Source organism: Vigna angularis, chromosome 8 (genome assembly GCF_016808095.1).
Source record: "Vigna angularis cultivar LongXiaoDou No.4 chromosome 8, ASM1680809v1, whole genome shotgun sequence".
In the NCBI taxonomy this organism is placed as follows: domain Eukaryota; kingdom Viridiplantae; phylum Streptophyta; class Magnoliopsida; order Fabales; family Fabaceae; genus Vigna; species Vigna angularis.
The window spans coordinates 14,526,552-14,534,245 of NC_068977.1; the positions used below are offsets into that span (position 1 = coordinate 14,526,552).

The 7,694-nt window shown below is 41.5% G+C and overlaps 1 non-coding gene across 1 annotated transcript; it reads right to left on the bottom strand.

Annotated features, from left to right (window-relative positions):
• Positions 1–1,476: 1,476 nt before the first annotated feature.
• Positions 1,477–1,583, bottom strand: LOC128193823 (small nucleolar RNA R71). The gene has a single exon (XR_008245132.1). It is a non-coding gene; the product is annotated as a small nucleolar RNA R71 (small nucleolar RNA).
• Positions 1,584–7,694: the final 6,111 nt, after the last annotated feature.

The following is a 7,694-nucleotide window of genomic DNA, read 5'->3' on the forward strand; positions in this document are numbered from 1 at the left end:
TTGCACAAAACTGGAATATTGATTAAGCTGACTTCAAACGAAAATTAAAGAAGTTGCATTGATTAAAATGATGATTAAAAACTAAGGAACAATGAATGGAATCAAACATCCACAGCAAAACACGAAATCAAAATGAAACACAATGAAACAGTGACAGATGCACAACAAAACAACACGGAAATGAAAAAAAAAATGAAGATGAGAGTGGCTTAGCTCTTGGAGCGTGAATGGAACGGCTGGCTCTTGATGCCAAATGATGGAAGCAACTCCAGGAAATGCAGAAGAAGCTTCCCGATGTAGAGAACTGGCAGCGGATTGAATGAAATGTAGTGGAGTTTATGGACGCATGCAAGGTGTTTTTGAATATGGTGGAAGTGTTTTGGAGTGGTTGTTTGGTCGAGTTCTAGCTCAGCAAGCTTTCCAAAGGGGAAAGAAGCTAGAGGAGGTGCAAGATAACAATGCACAAGGGTGAACTTGAGAGTAAAAGCTGAAAATTGGCAGCATTTCCTTACTTCAAATCAAGATGAGTTTAAATATGATGAGCTCTCTTTTTATAGGCAAAGATGAGCTTGGAAGTGTGCTATGAAAGCTACATCAGCCTACAAATGATAAACGTGCATAATCCAATGTGCAGCAGCTGCTTCTAGGCCATGTGTTCCATATGTTCTTCATGGAAAATGTGCTGAATTAATGAAGCCACACGGTTGGCTTGTGTTCCACGTGTTGCACATGTAAAATGTGTTTCTAACTTGGCTAATTGATGATGAGCAACAGCAAGGCTTCTTGGCTGTTTGGTATAGGTTCCAGGTCTTCCTTATTTGGCCTACAAAACAAGGTAAAGATATTTAGTTAAAGAAGAACAAGCTAAGGCTTAGAAAGAAAAGATTAAGTCCTTTATTCAACTTCCCTTTCTTGGTCTTAGAGTGAAGTTGATACTTCTTTGGATGGGAAGTCCCTAAAGGGGTTGCCATCACTTTACATCCTACTTCCGATTCTGCATCTACTTTTCCATACTTTGTGCATACTGCATCTACTGCATTTGTTGCCTCTGCACCTGATTCTGATTCTGATTCTGTTATTTTTCACACTGAGAACAATATGGCACAACCTCTACCTCGCGATAGGACTCTTAGGGAGATGGTTGCACCTGATTTCACCTGTGAAAGCTTGTGCATCCAATATCCTGATGAGGATGTGCCATATGTTCTCAAGACTGCACTAATCCATTTGTTGCCCAAGTTTCATGGCCTTGCAGGTAAGTGTCCGCATAAGCATCTGAAGGAATTCCATATTGTCTGTTCCACAATGAAGCCTCATGATGTCCTTGAAGATAATATCTTCTTAAAGGAATTCCCTCATTCACTAGAAAGTGTAGCAAAGGATTGGTTATACTGTTTGGCGCCTAGATCCATCACCAGCTGGGCTGATCTGAAGAGGTTGTTCTTGGAGAAATTTTTCCCAACATCCCGAACCACTACAATCAGGAAAGATATATCTGGGATTAGGCAGCTTGGTAGGGAGAGCTTGTATGAGTACTGGGAGAGATTCAAGAAGCTTTGTGCAAGCTGCCCTCACCATCAGATATCTTAGCAACTGCTTCTCCAGTATTTCTATGAAGGCCTCAACAACATGGAGAGGAGTATGATTGATGTTGCTAGTGGTGGAGCACTAGGAGATATGACGCCTGCTGAAACCAGACACTTGATTGAGAAGATGGCTTCCAACTCCCAGCAGTTTAGCACCAGAAGTGATGCCATTGGGGTGAGGGGAGTACATGACATTGCTACCCAATCCTCATCATCTGCTGATAGGAAATTGGAAAGCAAGCTTGATTCTCTTGTGAGTTTGGTGGCACAGTTGGATGCTACTTAGAGACCAACACCTTGATGACAAATTTATGAACACCGAAAACGGCGCCACAAACTTGTTTAACAATCGGCAAGTGTGACCGAATCGTATCAAGTAATAAAACAAGGTAAGACCAAGTATCATTTTCCCAAAGGACTCACGGCCTAGTTAGTTCTCTGATTTGTTGATTATTTAAGACTTGTGAACGATTGATTGTAGGTTTTTAATGCAAAAGACAGTAATTAAACATGTATGCATGAATGTGATCAATGGCAAAAAGAGTAAAACAAACACGGAATGAATTATATGGATGAGTATGTTGTTGGGGTTATCAATTTCATCTTATCCACTGTCATATACTTTAGGAATTCATCAATCTTTTCATCAATGTTAATGTCACTCTCTAAATCACCTTGTCAAGAAGGCCTATCCTTAATTACGAGTTCATACAATTCCTAGCATTCCTAGTAATTAGTTCTGAAGTGCAGGAGCTTAAAGGCAACCAATATGCTATTGGGAGAAATTCCCCAGATCTAGACTTCCCCGTACGTTCCCATATCGACAAAATCAATAATCATAGCAATGAATGAGTTAAACAAAGCAAGCATTAAGCAAAGAGGAAAAACCCTAACTAATGATGAAAGAAAGCATGTATCTTAAAATAAGATGTTAAAACATTAATTCCATATATGAGAGTTTCACAAGACTACATTGATTCCCCAACAACAATACAAGGTTTAGTTCACCATATTCATGATGAAACTAAATGAATAATAATGAAAGAGTGGAAGATAAAACCCTAGAAAGGTGAAAAGGGAGCCTGAGCATCCAAGATCTTCCTTCAAAGGGGTGGAAAAGAGAGTGTTTGCTTCGTCCCAGCCAAAGATACAAACCCTAGGATCACCTAAAGCTTATATACTGTTCGTAATAATACAGAAAATTAGGCCCAAGCCCAAAATAGTGTCGTTCAGCGGTAAGTGCGTGAGTTGGTTTCCTCCCCTCAGCGGCCTTTGCACCCCTCAGCGGAGCCAACGTAGGTTTCTGAGTGCCGCTCAACGGTAAACTGCCGCTGAGCGGTGGTTGCGGCTTCTCCTTTTGCACTTTTTAATGTCTTTTCTGATTCCATTTCTATCCTTCTTCACTTCTTTCACCAAATTCACCTTAAAACCTGCATAAAACACTGAAATCAAGCATAAACTTGTCCAGCTCTCTTATTTCTAAAAATATAACCAAAATCATGATTTCAAGCTAGTTTCTAAGTGTTCAAGGTTGCTTTTAGTATCAAATTTAAGCATGAAAATAACAGTTTTTCAACTGTTATCACACCTCCATCTACATATGTTGCGTAACTGTGTGGTATATGTCCTTCCAGTGATCACTATACGGATGACTGTCCTTCTTTACAGCAACCTATTGGCCATTATGCATCTCAAGCCTATGCTGCAAACATTCACATCAACAGACAGCCACAGCAGCAAAATTATGATTTGTCCACCAACAGGTATAACTCAGGGTGGAGGAATCACCCAAATCTGAGATGGTCCAACAATTCACAGCAACAGCCATAGCAACAGCAACCACCACCTTTCCAGAGTGTTGCAGGTCCTAATAAACCACATGTGCCTTCACATCTGCCTCCACCTGTTCAAGGATATCAGAGGCAACAGCAGCAAGAGATTCCTGCCCATCTAGTTCCCCAACCTTCCACTTCTTTTGAGCTTACATTGGATGAGTTGTTGAGACAGATGACTATTTAGAATATGCAGTTTCAGCAGGAAACTAGAGCTCAAAACATGTAGTTTCAGCAGGAAACTAGAGCTTCCACTCAGAGTCTTACCAATCACATAGGTCAAATGGCCACACACCTCAACCAGGTACAATCATAAAATCTTGAGAAGCTACCATTGCCCTCAGATCAGGGAAGGAGATTGTTGTGCCCACATTGCCTCCTCTTACACCTACACCTGCACCCCAGCTTCAGCCGCAGCCTCATCATTCTACATGTCAGGGAAAGGAGGACAAGGCAAGTCCTAGCAAGACATTTGAGGCGGGTGGACCTTCTTCCTCTTCTAGTGGTTGTTCTTCCTCTTTAGGTGGTCCTTCTTCTTCTACCACCATACCCACCACCAGTGCATCTCCTACGTTGCCTTGGAGACCTATCCCTCTTCCCTTTCCTCTAAGAGTGATTCCTACCAAAAAGATGCAAGAGGTGGACAAGGAAATATTGGAGACCTTCAGGAAGGTACAGGTGAACATACCTCTACTTGATGCCATAAAGCAGATTCCTAGATAGGCAAAATTCCTGAAGGACCTATCCACACATAAGAGGAAAATGAAAGGAGATGAAAGGATCAGCATGGGTAGGAATGTATCCGCGCATTGGTAAGTCGGTCCCGCACATTCCGGAAAAGTGCAAGGACCTAGGTACGTTTTGCATTCATTGTGTGATTGGAAATAGTAAATTTGAAAATGTCATGCTTGATCTGGGTGCTTCCATTAAAGTCATGCCTCTGTCAATTTTTAAATCCTTGTCTCTTGGTCCTTTACAACCTACGAGTGTGGTCATTCAGTTGGCCAATAGGAGTGTTGCTCACCCAATAGTTTACATATATGATTTTTGGTTAGGGTTGGTGAATTGATTTTCCCTGCGGACTTGTCCAGCAACAGATATAACCCAGGGTGGAAGAATCACCCAAATTTTAGATGGTCCAATAATTCACAACAACAACAGTAGCCACAACAGCAACCACCACATTTCTATAATGCTGCAGGTAATAAACCATATGTTCCTCCACATGTTCAAAGATATCATAGGCAACAGCAGCAAAAGATTCCTGCCCAGCCAGCCCCCCAACCTCCCATTTCTTCTTCTGAGCTTTCATTAGAGGAGATGTTGAGACAGATGACTGCTCAGAATATACAGTTTCAGCAGGAAACCAGAGCTCAGAATATTCAGTTTCAGTAGTTTTAGCAAGAAACTAGAGCTTCTATTCAGAATCTTACTAATCAGATAGCTTAGATGGCAACACAGCTCAACCAGGCATAGTCACAAAATTTTGATAAGTTACCATCCCAGACTGTGCAAAATCCGAGGAATGTGAGTGCCATTACCCTCAAATTCGGGAAGCAAATTGTTGTGCTGACAGAGCCAACTCCTACACCTACACCCACACCTACTACTTTTCTCAAAAAAGAGGACCAGGCTGGTCCAAGCAGGACAATTGAAGCAGGTGGACCTTCTTCCTCTTCCGGTGAACAAAAAGATGGAAGAGGTGGACAAGGAAATATTGGAAACCTTCAGGAAGGTAGAGGTAAACATACCTCTACTTGATGCAATCAAACAGATTCCGAAGTATGCAAAATTCTTGAAGGAGCTGTGCACACATAAGAGCAAAATGAAAGGCGATGAAAGGATCAACATGGGTAGGAATGTATCCTCACTTATTGGTAAGTCAGACCCGCACATTCCTGAAAAGTGCAAGGACCCAGGTACGTTTTGCATTCCTTGTATGATTAGAAATACTAAATTTGAAAATTCCATGCTTGATTTGGGTGCTTCTATTAATGTCATGCCTTTGTCTATATATAAATCTTTGTCTCTGGGTCCTTTGCAACCTACGGGTGTGGTCATTCAGTTGGCCAACAGGAGTGTTACCCACCCAACAGGTTACATACAAGATGTCTTGGTTAGGGTTGGTGAACTGATTTTTCCTGCCGACTTTTATGTTTTGGAAATGGAGGAGGGATTCTCTCATGGATCCACTCCCATCATCTTAGGCAAGCCTTTTTTGAAAACTTCCTGAACCAAGATTGATGTGTATGCTGGAACTTTATCCATGGAATTTGCTGTTATTGTGGTTCACTCTAATATTCTTGATGCAATGAAGTTCCCACCTGAGGGCCATTCTGTTTTTAAGATTGACATGTTGGATAACATTATTGATAAATATGTTGTTGATGAGTTTGATTCTTTGCATAAGAAAGAGCATTCTTTTTTATCCTCTCTACACACATGCATTGAATCTGAATTTGAGAATGATGTTGATTTTGATATCCATGATGTTGATGATGTTCTTGATATTGATGATATTGATGATGTAGTTGTCATGGATATTGATTTGGAGTCTGATGAGATGGGTGTTCTGCCCTCACACGTAAATTCTTTAGAGTCCGAATGCATTAACCACTTTGCAGGGAGTACAAATGAATCTGACTTGCAAACACCTACTCTTGAGTTGAAACAGCTTCCAAATAACCTCAAGTATGCTTACTTGGAGGATGATGAGAAGAAACATGTGATCATTTCCACCTCCCTTGATGTTGTTCAAGAGGAGAAGTTGTTGAGTGTGTTGAGAAAGCACAAGAGGGCCATTGGTTGGACATTAGCTTACATACCTGGCATCAGCCCATCTACTTGTATGTACAAAATTCTTTTAGAAGAGGGAGCAAAGCCGGTTAGGCAGCCACAACGAAGGCAAAACCCCGTGATTATGGATGTCATCAAGAAGGAGGTGACTAAGATTCTACAAGCTGGGATCATCTACCCCATATCAGAGAGTCAATGGGTGAGCCCGATTCATGTTGTGCCCAAAAACACTGGCCTCACTATCATAAAGAATGCAAAGGATGAGTTGATTCCTACTAGAGTGCAGAACAGCTGGAGAGTCTGCATTGATTATAGGAGGCTCAATCAGGAAACTAGGAAAGATCACTTCCCCCTTCCATTCATTGATCAGATGCTAGAGCGCCTGGCAGGTAAATCTCATTATTGCTTTCTTGATGGGTTTTCTGGCTATTTTCAAATCAATATTGCTCCTGAGGACCAAGAGAAAACCACGTTCACCTGCCCCTTTGGCACTTTTGCCTATAGGAGGATTCTATTTGGCCTATGCAATGCCCCTGGTACCTTCTAGCGGTGCATGCCTAGCATTTTTAGCGATTTTCTTGAAAGTTGCATAGAGGTGTTCATGGATGATTTTATTGTATATGGATCCTCATTTGATACATGTTTAGACAGTTTGAAAAAGGTTTTGAAAAGATGTATTGATATTAACCTTGTTCTAAATTTTGAGAAATATCATTTTATGGTAGAACAAGGTTTGGTTCTAGGGCATATGATTTCTAGCAAAGGAATAGAGGTAGATCCTGCAAAAATATCTGTGATTTCGTAATTACTTTACCCCTCTTGCATGCGAGAGGTTTGATCTTTTCTTGGGCATGTAGGTTTCTATAGGCGCTTCATCAAGGATTTCAGCAAGAAAGCGCTTCCCTTGTCCAAACTGTTGCAGAAAGACATTCAGTTTGACTTTGATGACAGATGCAAACAGGCTTTTGATCTCTTGAAGGAAGCTTTGACCACCACTCCGATCATCCAGGCACCAGATTGGATAGCCCCTTTCGATCTTCATTGATCAGATGCCCTTCAATCGGATTTCATCCAATTCATTCAGTTGCAACTTTCTTTCCTCTCCAGCTTGGTCCATGGAGAAGTTGCAAAACTTCACAGCCCAGTATGCCCGATGCTCAATCTCAACTGGTAGATGACATGCCTTTCCAAAGACAACCCGGTAGGGAGACATCCCTATCGGTTCTTTGTAGGCAGTCCTATGGGCCCAAAGAGCATCGTCCAACCTATTGCTCCAATCTTTCCTATTGGGTTGAACAATCTTCTCCAAAATGCTCTTAATCTCCCTATTTGAGATCTCCCCTTGCCCATTTGTTTGGGGGTGGTAAGGTGTAGAGACTCTAAGTACCACCCCATACTTCTTTAGCAAGCCTTGCATTGATTTGTTGCAAAAATAGGTTCCTTGATCACTAACAATTGCTCAGGGCACTCCAAACCTGCA